The following is an 18,970-nucleotide window of genomic DNA, read 5'->3' as shown; positions in this document are numbered from 1 at the left end:
ACTCTTCATGTGGACCATAAAATTTAGTCCGAGGAGAATTGGCGCACAAAGGTGAGGTAACACAAGGAGCCTGCATTGCTCGTAAATTGTGCCCTGTACCTCAAGAGTTACCATACATCGTCCTTGGATCGGTACAGACCGGGACCGTGATGCCATGGAAATTGTCTGCTTGGCAGGGAGAACCCGGAGTCCACACCTTTTAGCAGTTTCAGGGTGTATGAAACTTTCGGTGCTCCCACTGTCAAACAGACAATTCACAGTTCGACCACTTACCTTTATATCCATCATGGAATTCTCAAGCCTGTGGTGCTTGGTCTGGTCCAGGGAGATCGACGCCACCGTTGGCCCCTGGGCGTCACTGCATGCCGCCGATGTTGATGCTGAGGACCCCTGCTGGTCGCTCCTAGTCGTCGTGGACCATGATGGCCGCCCCCATGAATCGCACGTGGGCGAGGGCGCCAAACGCAGCGACTCCTGGTGGTCTTCCTCCTCCTCCGTCAGCCACGATGGCGCCGTCCTGGGTTCGCACGTGGTCGGACCTCGTGGGTACTGCAACGCCGAAGGAGATTGTCTCCGTTCTGGAGGGTTACAAGCTGCACTGCCGTTTTTAGACTTTGACCTGCAGACTTTGCCGTAGTGGCCTTTTTTACCGCACTGGCTGCAGATTGCCGTTCTTGCCGGACACTGTTGCCGTGGATGCTTGGCCCCACCACAAAAATAGCATCGCTGGCCACCTGGAGCTGCCGCCGTCGTCGGATCGATCTGGGAGCGCGGGTTAGCGGGGCGAGGAGGGAGCTGAGCTTGCTCCTGCCACGTTGACTGCACGTGGTCCTCGGGGTACAGCGCCAAGCTCTTCGACGCTGCTTCCAGCATCCCAGCCATCTCCATTGCTTGGGTCAAGTCGAGGTTCCCCTTTTCCAGCAATTGAAGCCTGATGTACGAGGACCCTACCCCTGCTACGAACGCGTCTCGGGCGAGGTCGTACATATATTGTTCGGCTGATACGTCTCTACAATCGCAACCACTGGCAAGCTGCAGGAGCTCATTGGCGTAGTCCTCCATGGTTTCGCCCGACTGCCGACGTCGTGTAGCGAGGAGGTAACGAGCGTGTATCTCGTTGGGTGGCTTCGTGTATCGTTTTTTTAGGAGCTCGACGGCCCTCGGGTAAGTGGGAGCTGCACGAATGGCGAGATAAATCGTGTCACTTACCCTTGCGTGGAGGACCTGGAGTTTATCACTATCTGTAGTGATAGCTACAGAGGCTGCCAGGTAGTCCTCGAAACACTTCCACCAATGGTCGAATGTGTTAGCGGCACCGACCGCACGTGGGTCCAGTGCCAGACGATCCGGTTTTAAGATCTGTTCCATACTCTTTTTTTTTTGTACAGCTGCGAGTTTTCTGTTACACAATAAAATTGATGCGCGACAATTAAGCACATGGAACCAAGGCTTCGATATTGAAGGCTTTTATTGTGTAACAATGGAACTACTAACACGAATACACCAGTTCAGACTGAAGGGGCCCTGCCGGAGCAGAGGGTCTTATACCTCGCCACCGGAGGCGGGACCCCACTGGAATGTGCCATGATAACACTTATAACAGGTAAACACCCTAACCCAACAACATAGTACAACCCCCACAGTAACAACACCCTAGCCCAACAGTAACATAATAACAACCCCCAATGGTGAACCAACGATGGTTCACCACAGGGTGTGCTGCCACTGATCCATGGTTAATGCCAGAAGATGGTCTATACTTTGACATGTCGGGGAGGCAATGTCCTAATGGTTTTATTGTTAGATTATTAATCCAGAACCTCAGCTAATGTTCTGGGGACCCGGGTTTGAATCCCGCCACGGCAGATGGTGGAGTTTGAATCCAATAAAAAGCATCTGGAGTTAAGAATCTACTGATGACCGTGAAACCATTGTTGATTGTCGGAAAAACTCAACTGGTTCACTAGTGTCCTTTAGGGAAGGAAATCTGCCATCCTTACCTGGTCTGGCCTACATGTAACTCCAGAGCCACAGCAAAGTGGTTGTCTCTCAACTATCCTCCAAGGGCATCTTGGAATGAGCAATAAACAACTGGTTAGCCAGCGACGCCATGTTCCATGAATGAATTTTTAAAAAACACATGCTGAGTATTGATTGAGACAACCTCAACTGTGGAAGCAATAAACTCCACATGACCCGAAGCAGGAACCTTCATGGGTGAAGAGTCAACTTATAAAATTCTAACAGGATGAGACAGGATAGATTCAGAAAGAATGTTCCCAATGGTAGGGGAGTCCAGAACTAGAGGGTCATAGTTTGAGGATAAGGGACTGAGGCGAGGAGAAATTTCTTCACCCAGAGGGTGGTGAATGTGTGGAATTCACTACCCCAGAAAGTAGTTGAGGCCAAAACATTGTGCGATTTCAGGAAGAAATTAGAGATCACTCTTGGGGCTAAACGGATCAAGGGATATGGGAGGAAGGTGGGATCAGGATATTGACTTTGATGATCAGCCATCAAAATGATTTGATTTTTTGATTTGATTTATTATTGTCACACGTATTAACATACAGTGAAAAGTATTGTTTCTTGCGCGCTATACAGACAATGAATGAGTGGCGGAGGAGGCTCGAAGGGCCAAATGACCGACTCCTGCTCCCAGTTTCTATACGTGTTGGAAGGTTCTATCTGGCAAATGCACGTTAAGGAGGGATTGTGCCATATGAGCAACAAACTTGATTTACATTGTAATATGGAATTCAAATGTGGGGGTAAGGGGGTTGCATTTGAACACATCATCATGTACATGTCAATGCAAGTCCAAACCATTTGCATCTTTATAAGACCTCCAGCAGCTGTAGGACCTATTTCATTAATTACGCCAAGTAAGAGTTTGACATTTTTAGTCATGAATCCAGATTGATTTTTGTGTGGCAATTTGCTGTCTTCATAATGAAACTGCAAGAGCTGCTAGTTCTTCTTAACAATGAAAAATGAGGCACCCACCTCCTCTATTTGGGGTGGATTTGGACCCAGGCCCAAGACATTATTTCATAATTGATTTTTCAAAATAGTTTTGCTTATTGAAGGAGGTTTTTTTATTGGACACTGGTCCTAATTTTATTGCCCATGATTTAACTCAGGCAACTCCTTTTGTTAAAATTCTGTAAATACAGCGAGCGGAATGATCTGGAATTCAGCAGCAGTTTAGCGATACTTCCTCCAATGTTCATGTTTCAGGTGATCATACTTCCAGATGTAACTGATGAGAACATACAGTAAGAAGTCTCACACCAGCAGATGAAGGAATGGTGCTCCGAAAGCTCGTGCTATCAAATAAACCTGTTGGACTTTAACCTGGTGTTGTGAGACTACTTACTGTGCTTACCCCAGTCCAACGTCGGCAACTCCACATCATCCGAAAGCTCATATCAAATAAACCTGTTGGACTTTAACCTGGTGTTGTGAGACTTCTTACTGTGCCTACCCCTGTCCAATGCTGGCATCTCCACATGATGAGAACATAACCAGCCAGCACATAGCGACACGACCAATCCCACCTCGCTTCATGTTAATATACTGGTTGTCGTACCGGTTGTGGCCTCAGTGCAAAGCTGCCAGAATGCCATTGGGAGTGAAATCTTACGCAGTGACCCATCGGGACAGCTCCCCCAGCTTCACGTCCATCGGACGCTCCTCTGCAACTGGAACCAGCCTGTCCACCATCTTCAACAGCGGCGTTGGTGCTAAGCAACTGTCCATTCAGAGTCAGCATTGGGTGCAATGCAAAGAACAAACTTGCATTTACGTAGTGCCTTTCTTATCATTGGGTTATGCCAAAGAGCTTCCCTGCCAATGAATTATTTTGAGAGATGTAATTGTTGTTGTTTTGTAGACAGTTGGGCCATGCAACAATATCCCACAACATATAATGAGGCAAATAACAAGCTCATGTATGTTGATGGTGTGCAATGACTGGTAGAAGTCAGCTGGGAGAACTCCCTGATCTTTTTTAAGCATTGCTGTGAATTATTTCACATCCACTTGAACAGGCAAGAGGTTTAACACCTCATCTGAAACCAGTGCAGAATTCCCACTGTGCTGCACTGAAGTATGAGACTAGAAAACATGATCAGGCCCTTGTACACACAATCGTCTGCTTCAGAGGTGAGGACTAAACAAAGGTTGGGCCCAATTTTCACTGTTTATAAGTGAACCCGTTTTGAGCGAGTTAAAATCTTGTACTTAAAATTAGAATCAAGGAAAAGCCAAGATCTTAAACTTGGGCTGTCTTGTCCGATTGGCTAAATGCCACATTGTTTGCAAAGTGTCTTTGCCCATTAAACGGTCAGGGTTAATTGCAGGTGTGATAAAACTCTGATATTTGTGCATTTGTGCGAGCGTGTGTGTATTGAAAATAGGATGTGTCGTTTTGACTATACAATGTCAGAATGACAAAGGTGTCACGATTAAAGATGCACTCTGTGAGAAACATACAAAATGAGATAAGAATAAGAAATAGATCAGAAGATCAGAAGAAATAGGGGTATCAGTAGGCCATTCGGTCCTTGAGCTTGCTCCACCATTCAATAAGATCAGGGCTAATCTGATTGCGACTATAGTTTCACTTTACTGCCCATCTCCCAAAACCCTCGACTCCTTTGTTGATCAGGAATCTGTCTAACTCAGCCTCGGATATATTCCATGACTCAGCTGCCACTGCTCTCTGGGGAAGAGCATTTCAAACATTAACAACCCCTCAAAGAAGAAGTTCTTCCCTATCTCTGTCGTAAATGGGAGACCCATGACTTTTAAACAGTGTCCCCTTGGTTCTAGATTCCTCAAGGAGGGGAAGCAATCTCTCAGCATCTACCCCATCAATCCTTCTCAGAATCAGAATTAGCTCTCATTCTTCTAAACTCCAATGAGCATTGGCCCAACCTGCTCAACCTTTCCTCATAACTCAACCTCCTCATCCCAGAAATCACCCCAGTGACCCTTCTCTGAACTGCTTCCAATACAAGTATATCTCTCAGTTCTGGTCGCCTCATTACAGGAAGGATGTGGAAAAGATTGAAAGGGTGCAGAGGAGATTTACAAGGATGTTGCCTGGATTGAGTGGCATGCCTTACGAGGATAGGCTGAGGGAGCTCGGTCTTTTCTCCTTGGAGAGACGTAGGATGAAAGGAGACCTAATAGAGGTATGTAAGATGTTGAGAGGCATAGATCAGGTGGACTCTCAGAGGCTTTTTCCCAGGGTGGAAATGGCTGCTACGAGAGGACACAGGTTTAAGGTGCTGGGGGGTAAGTACAGGGGAGATGTTAGGGGGAAGTTTTTCACACAGAGGGTGGTGGGTGAGTGGAATCGGCTGCCGTCAGTGGTGGTCAATAGGGTCTTTTAAGAGACTCCTGGATGAGTACATGGGACTTAATAGGATGGAGGGTTATAGGTCGGCCTAAAAGGTAGGGATATGTTCGACACAACTTGTGGGGCCGAAGGGCCTGTTTTGTGCTGTAGTTTTCTATGTTTCTCCTTAGTAATCTAGGCACAGTCTCACCAATCTCACAATAAGAGCAGGACTAAGCCATTCACTAAGATCATGGATGATTTTTTTAACCTCAAATCTACCTTCCCAAGCTAACCTCACATAGAAACATAGAAACTAGAAGCAGGAGTAGGCCATTCTGCCCTTCGAGCCTGCTCCGACATTCAGTTTGATCATGGCTGATCATCAAATTCAATATCCTGATCCCACCTTCCCCTTATATCCCTTGATCCCTTTAGCCCCACGGGCTATATCTAATTTCTTTAATTCTCTTAGTATTCAAAAATCTATTGATTTGTCTTGAATATTTTCATCAACTGAACATCCACAGCCATCTGGGTGAGAGAATATCAATGATACACGAACCTTTGAGTGGAGAAATTTCTCTTCAACTCAGTACTAAATGGCCAACCCCTTATTCTGAGTAATGACCCCTAGTTCTAAACTCTCCAGCTAAGGGAAATGCCTTCCAGCTTCTGCCCTGTTACATTCCATAAGATGTTTAAGAGTGATCACCTTTCATTCTTCCAATCTTTAAGGATTTTAGGCCTAGTCTCCTCAATTCCTCCTCATAGGATAGTCCCCCCATCCTAGGATTCCATCTAGCAAACCTGCATTGCACTCCCTCTAAAACCAGTATATCTTTCCTTCGGTAAGGAGACTAAAACTGTACACCGTACCAGTGTTCCCTCTAAGCCCCGTGGGTGTGTGGCATCAAAACAGCCCGTAAAGTGTAGAGTAAAGGGTTAATGGTTATGCTAACAAAACAGTGATGTTACTGTTGAAATAAACATGGCATCAAGATCAGATGGCCAAGAGTGCCCCAAGTGAGCAAGACACAGAACAGTCTGTGTCCCAAAGGCCACATGCTTACAATGAAGTCGTTGTAGATAGATCTTCACAAATAGTTTCAAGAAAAGCTATATACAGTCTATCAATAACTCACTGATAGGTTAAGTGAAACCTCATCATGTCATGGTGACTGCAAAACATAAAGCACCACACAGGCCTCGCCCGGCAATAAATATGGCATGTGCATGACAGTGCAAAACAAAATTAAAGGGCTAGCCTACAGCAAGTACATTTTAGAGGAATATTCCTTAGTGGGCCAGGTGTGGAATCACCAAGGTCCTACATAATTGCAGCCACGCTTTATTACTCTGGCATTCTAATCCCTTTCCAATGGAGGCCAGCACACACCACTACTTTGCTTGTTTTTTTAAATATTTGGGATATAGGGGCATCTCTGACTGGACCAGCATTTATTGCCCGTCCCTGAAGACAACCACATTGTTGGGATTCTGCAGTCACATGTAAGCCAGACCATGTAAGGATGATAGATTTCATAGAATCATAGAATTCTACAGTGCAGAACGAGGCCATTCAGCCCATCGAGTCTGCACCGACCACAATCCCACCCAGGCTCTATCCCCATAACCCCATGTATTTACTCTAGCTATTCCCCCTGACACTAAGGGGCAATTTAGCATGGCCAATCCACCTACCTCGCACACCTTCCCTAAAGGACATTAGTGAACCAAATGGGTTTTTACTACAATCGGCAATGGTTTCATGGTCATCATTAGACTTCTAATTCCAAATTTGTATTGAATTCAAATTTCACCATCCGCCATGGTGGGATTCGAACCTGAGTCCTCAGAGCACTACCCTGAGCCTCTGGATTACTAGTCCAATGGCAATACCACTACGCCACCGTCTTCCCGTACCTGCCTGTAAATATTTATTTCCCTGGAGTGACAACATTTCCCAGTGTCGGTCAAGGGAAGCTCCAACAGGAACTGTTAGAATGTAAAGAAAACAGCATTCCTGATCTCAGTGATAAATAAGGGTTGTCCACATCAGAGGTTGGTGCAACTTCTGATCTTATAAAGACAACTCAAAGAAGGCCTTGACATTCTACTTGACCCCGAGGTAAAGAGGAGCTTTGTAAGTTGGCCCTTTAAGTCTGATTCCTTGAAGAAATTTGACTCTTTTTGACATTCACAATTTCACAGAAAGAAGTTGCCAACACAAACCCTACTGTGTGATCCCCCAAGTGTTAGCCAGTCAAACTGAGATCACGAGATGGCAGTACACGTGCTGCATAAAGTCACTTCAGATTCTGCTGTCACTTTTTACGGTTGGAATCCAGTTTGCTTAAATCAAACCAATATGGTAAAATAATATACAGTTCTTAAAATATTTACACCCTCACCACCATTGCCGCAGTGCAAAACATGTTACTACATGCACTGCAGCAACTTACCAAGGCATCTTCCTAAAATGCCCTCCTGGGAGTAGACTTGGCCCAGACTCGCTCGAGTTCAGATGAGAGATAATCTCATTGAAGCATACAAAATTATTAATAAGCTTGAGCGGGTAGATGTTGGGAAGGTTGGTGGATCAAGAACTCGCATTCACAGTCTCAGCTTAGAGGTCAGCCATTTAGAACTGAAGTGAGGAGAACTTTCTTCAACTCAGAGGCTTCTGAATCTTGGGGATTCTTTATGCCAGAGAGCTGTGGATGTTGTGTCATTGAATATATCTAAGACAAAGTTCAATAGCCTTTGGATGCTAAGGGAATTAAAGGATTTGTGGATGGATAGGGGAAGATTTAGATGAGGTAGATGAAAGTCATGAACTTATTGAGCAGTTGAGCAGACTCGAGAGGCTGGATGGCCTACACCTGCTTCCATTTCTTATTTTCTTTGACAGCAAGTTCGACTGCCTTCAACCTCTTCTATCTCGTAGGTCAGGGGCAGCAGGTACAAGGGAAAACCACGACCTCCAATTTTCCTTCCACATTACAAAGCACTTTGATATAGAAATGTATGGCTTTTCCTTCATTATCACTGGGTCAAAATCATTGAATCATAGAATCCCGACAGTGCAGAAGGAGGCCATTCGGCCCATCGAGCCTGCACCGACAACAATGCCATCCAGGCCCCATCCCCGCAACCTCACACATCTACCCTGCCAGTCCCCTGAGACTACTGGGCAGCACGGTGGCACAGTGGTTAGCACTGCTGCCTCACAGCACCAGGGACCCGAGTTCGATTCCTGGATTGGGTCACCGTCTGTGTGGAGTTTGCACATTCTCCGTGTGTCTGCGTGGGTTTCCTCCGGTTTCCTCCCACAGTCCAAAGATGTGCAGGTTAGGTGGATTGGCTATGCTAAATTGCCCCTAGTGTCAGGGGAACTAGCTATGGTAAATGCATGGAGTCATGGGGATAGGGCCTGGGTGGGATTGTGGTTGTTGTAGACTCAGTGGGCCGAATGGCCTCCTTCTGCACTGAAGGGTTCTATGGTCGTATGAATTTAGCATGGCCAATCAACCTAACCCGCACATTTTTGACTGTGGGAGGGAACTGGAGCACCCAGAGGAAATGCACACAGACACAGGGTGAACATGCAAACTCCACACAGACAGTCGCCCGAGGCTGGAATTGAACCCAGGTCCCTGGCGCCATGAGGCAGCGGTGCCAACCACCGGCATTTCCTATCTAACTGCACCACCTCAAGGGTTGTAACAGTTCAAGAATGTGGCCCACCACTACCTTCTTAGGGGCAAATAGGAATGGGCAATAAATGCTGCCCTGGCCAGCCACACTTTCATCCCATGGACGGGTGATGAAAAATATCCTTGCTCCAAATATGGCTGTCGGAGATCTGCCAGAATTATGCAAATTTGTGCGTCGTTAATGCAATGTGTCATGGGGATAACGAAAGCTGTCCGTGACAATTTTTCCAAGGAATTACCTGGATTGAAACAGTTAGTAAAGAGATTTGAAAACCCTTCCAAGCTCTCCACTTATTCGTCATACTTCATGTAACGCATTCTGCTGCTTTCAGGGCACTGTCTTCGAGAGTCGAGCGTGCTTTGTGTTATAACAAGCTGCAGTGTTAAATTTAATGTCATGTGACACACAATTTAGTCCGGAGAATTTCACAGAAAAGCTGGCAGCCTTATAGAAATAGAACGGAACTAATTGAAACTCTTGTCAGGAAGGGAGGACCCATCGTGCAGTGAGCATGTCAGCCATGATCGAATGGCGGAGCAGACTCGATGGGCCGAATGGCCTAATTCTGCTCCTATATCTTACAAACTTATGAAATGGATAGCTGAAAAACAGTCTTGTACATCCCGACACGTTTCTGTGATCAACTGCTTCTTTTGGCTTATGAACACGAGATCAAGGGATCCTGATGGCTCACGTTACTGATTAAAAGAACAGGTTTGATCGAGTGAGAAGCATTTTGCTAAATATTTAAATGAAACCAAACAACAATCGAGGCAGTTCATACAAATTTACGGTTTCAAATGGAGTTATAAATCATTTGAGTTGTGGCCTCAAGGTTTATAATGTTCTCGAAACCCCTCAGCTGTGTAACTACCTTGTAATACACTTGCAGTTGTCTAGTGCTGCATGTTTATTTCATTCGATATATTTCTTTCCTATTAACTATGTGAAAAGTTGCAGTCTGGTAATATCCTGGTTTCTTTGATTTGATTTGATTTATTATTGTCACATGTATTGGGATATAGTGAGAAGTATTGTTTCGTGCGCGCTATACAGACAAAACATACCGTTCATAGAGTACATAGGGGAGAAGGAAAGGAAAGGAGAGGGTGTAGAACACAGGGTGGGATTTTCTGGTCGTGCTCGCCCCAAAGACGTAAAATCCCGCCCGAGGTCAACAGATCTCTTCGTGTTCCATGTCCCACCTGCTACGATTCTGGTGGTGGGCGAGACGGGAAAGTTCCACCCGGAATTGTACCGTCCCGCCCACCACGGGAATTAGAGCGGCTGAGGGGTGGACCAAAGAAAGGTCCATTAACCTCGGGTGGGATTTTACGGTTTCAGGATGAGGGAGGCTGTAAAGTCCCATCTAGTGTGTTTATTCCAAAGATCCAAAGGTGAGCTATGAGTGTTCAGATTTGATGCCTTGGCCGTCATAAATATTGGACAGGCTCGACAGACCCTGATGTTCATTTTATCTCCACCAAGTTTGTATGTTGGTGTAAATAAGAACAAAATACTGAACGATTACCTTGTAGGGTGAATGAGCAAAAGTCATCAACATTTGTTTTGAAGTGTTAAGTGGCAAAATGATTTGAAAGTAAAGGGTGTTTCCTACAGCTTGTTATAAGGCTGAATCCTTAATTGTCCAGTCATGGGAATAATCTGTTAGGAAATTAAATACTAGCAATTGTCCCAGCCCGAAGACAGGAAGGAAAATATACATCTACATCAACCTGGCTACTCTACAAAATTCTTATTACTGCTTTAAAAAATGGGCAAGGCTTTACCCTGATGTGCCATGATTAATATCAGAGGAGTTTCTAACCTTCAGAATCCAACAGGAAACTCGTTATCTCCAAAGATGCACTAATGCCCCCTGTGACTGCAGACAATCAAATTCCAAAGAAATGCACCTTACATTTCTATGGCAGAGCTCTGGCCAATGGAGAGGGTATGTCTGCAAAGGACAAAAGGCACGCAGACTCCTCTATTAGGCACCTCAAGATTCCAGACCTGGAAGACTCACCCTTTGAGAAGTGGTGGGAGGTATGTCACAAGGCCTCCCCAAACTGCCAGAACCTGTAATACTGTCATGTGGAACTGAACCCAGGCGGGTCACTATTTTACCATCGAGCAGGTAGCAGCAGAAAGAGCTCTGTCCAGGTGAAGTGCCCTCATCTGCACTTTTAACTACTGGAACGTTGCAACTTCAGTATCTGTGCCTTCAAAACCAATTCATCTCTACGTGTCTTCTCCCTTTGTGGAAGCCCTAATTTCTGGAAAGATGGATCACCCTGCGACAGTCAGCCGGCTACTCCCTGAAGGAATACGCCATTAGATTTTTGATCCCGCACTCTGGACACACATGAAACTATAATTTATATCCTTATCGTGGTCTTGCCCTGTACCTATTTTTTTCCATTATCAATCTTTGATGTATGAATGCAAAAGGGGGAGGACATTGCTTTTGTGTGTGTAAAGCAAACCAAAATTTTACCTTGTCTTGAGGGTGGCACGGTAACACACTGGTTAACACTGTTGCCTCACAGCGCCAGGGACCCGGGTTTGATTTTGGGTGACTGTCTGTGCGGAGTCTGCACATTCTCCCCGTGTCTGTGTGGGTTTCTTCCAGGTGCTCCAGTTTCCTCCAACAATCCAAAAGATCATAGAATAGAATCATAGAATCACAGAATCCCTACAGTGCAGAAGGAGGCCATTCGGCCCATCGAGTCTGCAGCAACCACAATCCCACCCAGGCCCTAACCCCGGAACCCCACACATTTACCCCGCTAATACCCTAGACACTAGGCTCAATATAGCATGGTCAATCCACCTAACCCGCACACCTTTGGACCATGGGAGGAAACCGGAGCACCCAGAGGAAACCCATGCAGACACGGGGAGAATGTGCAAACAGCACACAGATAGTGACCCGAGGCCAGAATTGACCCCGGGTCCCTGGCACTGTGAGGCAGCAGTACTAACCACTGTGCCGCCTCTGTGAAGGTCAGGTGGATTGGCCATGCTAAGTCACCCCTTAGTGTCCAAAGATGTGTAAGTCAAGTGGATTAGCCACGGTAAATGTGCAGGGTTACAGGGGTAGGGCAGGGATGGGCCTGGCTAAGATGCTCTTTCGGAGAGTCGGTGCAGTCTTGATGGGCCAAAAGGCCTCCTTCTGCACCATAGGGGTTCTATTGTTCAACTGTGGGTTAATAATAGAGGATTGGATCACTCCACCTGAGGGGTTGCAGAAAATACACCAGCACTGAGAGAAGGGGGAAATCAGAAATCAAAAAAACACATTTCTGTTGGTGAGAGGAGAAATCAGGGCTGCTTAAATTAATCTCCCATCTGTCCATAGCACAAACCTTAATTTTCCACACATTAATTTAGATGGGCTGTGGACCTGCACTGATGAAAAGAATGGACCTTCGCTGGAAGCATCCTAAGTAGAAATCCACCCTCAGGTGTAAGTGCTGGAAAGACACTTAGCGAGAAAGTGGCATTTAGAGAAACCTCTCCTTCATTGTGGCAACCTCATTTGAAACAGCTGGCTGCCGTGATCAGAGGAATGGTCAGTTCTTTCAGAATGAAGGAGCGGTAATAAACTGAACAGCTTTCCTGCTCAGCGTCTTATCTAATGACCTTGTGGAATTGATGTCCCACTCTCCAGTTGTCACTTACAATTTCGCCATTTATACCAATGAGGCTCTCCGCTGACCACATAAAAATTAATGTACTGTAGGCCTGCGAGTCTCAAATCCAAATATATTTACCAGCCAGTGAAAGGTGGAAGAATTTAGCTGCCAGTGTCTCAGATGATGAGTATTTGCTTTGTGCCCCTCAATGCTGTATTACCATTAGGCAGCGTCATGCATTGTCGTGAATACTCACGTCACACTTCGTACAGAGGATTAAGCAATCCTTCAAAGGGAGCTAAGGTTGTATTAAGGTTAACTGAAAGAATGCTGATTTGGTTGCCAGTGTCACTCAAGGAGGAAAGCTGAGCTGAGCTTTGCATGTTTTGTTTTGAAATACTTCAAATCGGCACCAGCCCAAACTGAGGTAAAAAAGCTGAGAAAAATGTCTGAATCGAAGAATTAAAAAAAAAACTTTTTCAAATTCCGGCTTCAGTCTGCTACAGATCTTTTATATTTAAGACCATAAGATGTAGAAGTATAATTAGGCCATTCGGCCCGTCAAGTCTGCTCCGCCATTCGATCATGGCTGATACGTTTCTCAAACCCATTCTCCCGCTTTTCCCCCATAACCTTTGACCCCCTTACCAATCAAGAACCAATCTATCTCTGTCTTAAATACACTCAATGACCTGGCCACCACAGCCTTCTGTGGCAATGAATTCTATAGGTTCACCACCCTCTGGCTGAAGAAATTCCTTCTCATCTCAGTTGTAAAGGGTCGCCCCTTTACTCTGAGGTTGTGCCCTCAGGTCCTAATCTCTCCGACTAATAGAAACATATTCCCCACATCCACTCTATCCAGGCCTTCCATTATTCTGTAAGTTTCAATGGGATCCCCCCTCATCCTTCTAAACTCCATCGAGTACAGACCCAGAATCCTCAGACACTCCTCATACGTCAAGCCTTTCATTCCCGGGATCGTTCATATTTGACCTTTTCTTGTCAGGTAAAATTAATGCCATAAAGTAGATTGTTATCAACAGTTTGCTACCAGTTCACCTCCCTTGCTTTCACTTCCTTTCACTATTACAGTTTATAGTGTCTGTCGTAGCGCAGCTTGTATAGCCATCATTTTAATATTCAATTATTCAGTTGAAGGAGAGTACGACAGAGATTGACCCAGTCTAGAAGATATTGGCTGACAGACTAGCACACGCTGATCAATCTCTTATCTTCTGATTCACACTAATCTCTGACAGCTCAGCTAGCTTCTCCCTAAGCTTGTGCTTTCAACAAATTTTCCTGAGGGATTCATGGTGGATCTCTGCTATCCTTAATCCCACAGATGAGTTCAAAGGTATTAACAGCTAAAGCCAGTACGATTGTGGCAATTTGTCTGAAAGCTGATGGACCGGGGCCATCCTGCGATCAAACGCACCGACAGTTTTGTTACCGGTTTTTAGTAATGAGATGTTGTGTGCAGTGGCCCATTAGGAAAATGCTTCAATTTGTAGCACTTCCAACGTACACACAGGGAAAATCTGGCACAGCAAAACAGTGAGAGGTTAAAAAAGAATGATGACATGGCAACGTTGTTGGAAATACAAGAGGTTTCCAGCTGATATCAATGACGCCATACCCCCCACCTCTCGTTCCTCTCACTTATTCTGCTCACCTACGCTTTAACCAATTGTAATTCAACTAAATGACACAGCTAACTCGGTGATGATTAGAAAAGCTGGATTTATCATGAAACAGACTCAGACCAGGAACTATTTGTATGTGAATTTATTTGAAGAAAGGAATTTCTTTCCAACTATAAAAGAAAATTGAAAATTAAAGTAAAATTTCATTGATGGTTTGGCCAGTGCATAACTGGACCATTATAGACAGGGCGCAGAGAAGATTCAGAAGACTGATTCCAGGGATTAAGGATTTCAGTTGCGAGGTTAGATTACAGAAGCTGGGCAGTTCTGAGAGAAGAGAAGATTGAGAGGAGATTTGATAGATGAGCAAGGAAATATGAAGGGTCTGGACAGAGTAGATAGGAACAAACTTTGCATAGGTAACAGGGTTGAGAATCATCGGGCACTGGTTTAAGATGAGCGGCAACACGTTTGCACAGCGAGTGGTTAGGATCTGGATTGCCCTGCCCGAGATTGTGGTAGAGGGAGATTTTTGTTTCATCCATTTGTGGGACATGGGCATCGCTGGCCAGCATTTATTATCCACCCCTAGTTGCCCCTGTTCAGAGGGCAGTTGAGAGTCAATCATATTGCTGTGGTCTGAAGTCACATGTCGGCCAGACCAGGTAAGGACGGCAGATTTCCTTCCCTAAAGGACATTAGTGAACCAGATGGGTTTTTCCAACAATCAACAATGGTTTCATGGTCATCAGTAAATTCTTAATTCCAGATTTTATTTTACTGAATTCATATTCCACCATCTGCTGTGGTGGGATTCAAACCAGGGTCCCCAAAACATTAGCTGAGTTTCTGGATTAATAGTCTAGCGATAATATCACTAGGCCATCATCTCCCCAATTCTGGCTTTCAAAAGGGAATTGGATAATGGTCAGAAGATAAAAATATATGTGAAGGATTACAGGGGAAAGGCAGGAGAGTAGAATTAGCTAAATTGGTTTTGCGCAGAGATAGCAAGGGGCCTGGAAAGTCCAAACAGCCTCCTTCTGTTGTGTAACCGTTCTACAATTCAATGATATCTACCATAACTATTACACAGAAAATGGTAAAGCAATGGATGCTATGGTGGGAGGGCTACGTCAAAAAGATCAAAACTTTGGGCATCAATTTTAAGGCAAGAGCAGGAGATGGGAAAACGCGCAAAAAGCTAAGAAGTTGAGAGGTTAAAAGCCGTAGGAACAGTTTGCATAAAGAGAGTGGCATGAGGATTTGAAGGTCTGGAGAAGGATTTTCAATGTAATGTGGCCTGTTTGGGCGGCACGGTGGCACAGTGGTTAGCACTGCTGCCTCACAGCTCCAGGGACTTGGGTTCAATTCCGGCTTCGGGTCACCGTCTATGTGCAGTTCGCACATTTCCACCTCCATCCCCCCCCCCACAACCCCCCCCCCACCGCCACCCCCCCCCCCCCCCCCCCAACACCCCCCCCCCCTGCCCCCACCACCCCGTGTCTGTATGGGTTTCTTCCAAGTACTCCAGTTTCATCCCACACTCCAAAGATGTGCAAGTTAGATAGATTGGCCATGCTAAATTGCCCCTTAGTGTCCAAAGATGTGTATGTTAGGGGGATCAGCGGGGTAAATACGTGGGGTTTTGGGGATAAGGCCTGGGTGGGATGCTCTGTTGGTCGGTGCAGACTCGATGGGCCTCCTTCTGCACTGTAGGAATTGTATGAAGCTTCCATTTGGATTTTTTCCCTCTGCACAATTCTTCCAAAATTAGCATTGCCGGTGGAAACAATCACTGATTTTCAAGCACAAATGGCATTCAAAATCATTTGAGTTTCCTCAATCTTCTGCTCCTTTTAATATATCACGCTAAAAACAGGTCCAGTCCATAAAACCAACCACACCCCAGGATGAATGAATCACTCTGGAGGTTTCCACTAACTGTGCTTCTTTGCAGTCCTTCATAGAGAATCGCAATATTAACCTGCAACCTTTGTGCATCAATGAATTTGTTTTCAAAGGCTTTGCATGTAATTAATCAGAACCCCAAAATAACGAGAAAATACTTTTGTATATTTTTAAAAAATCATCTTTGGACATTTCAATTGAGGTTTTTCATGGATGGTGGTGTGATGCTATATTAATCAAACTGCACCGGTTTGCCATTCTTAAACATAAAAAGGATTTTTTTTTAAAGCAAACATATTTTTTCAAAGTGATGGTGCTGTAAAAGGCTGCCTGCTTGCATAGTTCATGGCAAATTTTGCATTCGGGAGTAGGAAAACGGGTTTGTGGGGAACCACGTGGGAAGGAACTCCTCAAAATGGTCACAATTTATGGCAATTTCGCCTACTGTGCCCAAATCCGGCAGGAACATTCTGGGGCTTGCAGGGGGCCAAAGTGAATCGGCAAATACAAAGCAATATTCGATTCCCGGCTTGGGTCACTGTCTGTGCGGAGTTTGCACGTTCTCACCGAGTCCGTGTGGGTTTCCTCCGGATGCTCCGGTTTCCTCCCACAGTCCAAAAGACCTGCTGGATAGGAGGGTGGCATAACGGTTAGCATTGCTGCCTCACAGCGCCAGGGACACAGGTTCGATTCTCAGCTTGGATCACCGTCTGTGCGGAGTCTGCACATTCTCCACGTGTCTGCGTAGGTTTCCTCCGGGGTGGTCCGGTTTCCTCCCACAGTCTGAAAGACGTGCTGGTTAGATGCATTGGCCATGCTAAATTCTCCCTCAGTGTACCCGAACAGGCACCAGAGTGTGGCGACTAGGGGATTTTTACAGTAACTTCATTGCAGTGATAATGTAAGCCTAGTTGTGACAGTAATAAATAAGCTTAAAAAACACATTTATGATGAAGTTTTGAACAATGTACAGTCTAATCCTATTAAAGTATTGTTATCTATTTTGAATTGATGGATGATTTTAATGGTTAGCAATGAATTCAATGGGGAAATAGGGATAAATTTCTTTACTCAGAAAAAGTTAGAAAATGCACATTTTACCATGGAAATTGCCATGGAAAATAGCTTAGAAGCTTTCAAAACAGGCTCGATGGGCCGTATGACCCCCTTCTGTACTGCAGGGATTCTATGAGGTTTGACAAGCTTGAATTTCCAGAATGTAGAGGGAGGAAGGCCAATGTGGAAAAGGACACTGGGGAAAGTTGAGTTTTGAGGCTTCAATATCAGGTTTCAGTAGCAGTGGGGTTAAGGCAGCTGTTGTGGGGGTGAAGGCAAGCAGCAGGGTGTAGAGGGGTGGGGGAAGGTGTGGGATTTGTTTTCAAGCTCACTGTAAATAAGGCACCTAAGACTGGTGCAACCTGAATGAGTAGAGAGGTGGATACAGTTAGTATAACGGAGTGGCATTTAAGGCAGAGACTGAAACAAAGGCTTTAGTTTGAGGGAATTCTAGCAGCCATGATTTGATTTCAGACAGGATATCTGACTGGATTGGAGGTGATTAGATATGTGGTCAGAGGAGGTGTTGTGATAAGACAGGAAGTCTGACCCAACAGGAGGTGATGGCATGGTCAGAGGAGATGGTGTCAGCATAGGAACAGAAGTTGAAAGATGTCAGCAAACAAAGCCACATCTGAGATAAAGGAAATTCCACTATAGACCAGCCTCAAATCACTCAAATCATACAAATTTAAAACAATTTTGTACAAACTGTTTAGGCCTGTTCTGGTCTCTGTAGAGACCGACAACTTTCAAAAAGAAACTCGAACTTCCAGCTAATATTTGAAAAGGTGACACAAAATTTGACATTTTAAGGCTTTTACTGTAACAAAAGACAAAAGGTACTATGATCTAAACACTATTTTTTCCAGGCAAACTAAAACACAAAATGGCACATCCCCTCTTTTCTTTAAGCACAGCCAAAAACATAATTTACAGATATATGTTACACTCTCTTTCAGTGATATTCAATTTTCCTGAGGGTTTATTTCTGTTCTTTTCATTTCTCAACCTGGGAAATTTTAATCCCAGAGCTATATTTCACGATCAGGTTTTCTCCCGAGAGATTTTTCCTCTAGTGCAAACTGAGTAAATCTTGCAGCCTTATTTCAACTCATGAATTTCTTTTTTCTTTCAATCTGAGAACGAGCTCCCTCTTACGTTTGTGTGTGAGAAACCACCGTGTCCTGCTGCCTATATCTGCTCTCCCTCTCCCTGATCCTGGCAGACTAACCTTGTCTGAGAGTTTTCAGGGACACCTTCGACCCTGTCCCTCTCAATGCTCACCTACAGAGATTCTCCGACCTTTAAAGCTGTATTTTAAAATGGACACAACAGCTTGTAAGATGGCTGGCAACATATCATGTGACTTACATAAGAACATAAGAAATAGGAGCAGGAGTAGGCCATCTGGCCCTTCGAGCCTGCCCCGCCATTCAACAAGATCATGGCTGATCTGAAGCGAATCAGTTCCACTTACCCACCTGCTCCCCATATCCCCTAATTCCCTTATCGATCAGAAAACTATCTACCCGTGATTTAAACATATTCAACGAGGAAGCCTCCACCACTTCAATGGGCAGAGAATTCCAGAGATTCACTACCCTCCGAGAGAAGAAGTTCCCCCTCAACTCTGTTCTGAACCG

At 45.1% G+C, this 18,970-nt stretch overlaps 1 protein-coding gene and 1 pseudogene across 1 annotated transcript in view; both read right to left on the bottom strand.

Moving 5' to 3' along the window:
• Window positions 1–18,970, bottom strand: part of sez6b (seizure related 6 homolog b) — a 934,329-nt gene that overhangs the window by 428,823 nt on the left and 486,536 nt on the right. The gene's annotated exons all lie outside the window — the stretch shown is intronic.
• Window positions 3,208–3,726, bottom strand: LOC144501841 (ATP synthase F(0) complex subunit f, mitochondrial pseudogene; annotated as a pseudogene).

This window comes from Mustelus asterias, chromosome 12 (genome assembly GCF_964213995.1).
Source record: "Mustelus asterias chromosome 12, sMusAst1.hap1.1, whole genome shotgun sequence".
Taxonomy (NCBI): Eukaryota; Metazoa; Chordata; class Chondrichthyes; order Carcharhiniformes; family Triakidae; genus Mustelus; species Mustelus asterias.
The sequence above is the reverse complement of the archived record's forward strand: the minus strand, read 5'-3'. Positions and strand labels throughout refer to the sequence as shown.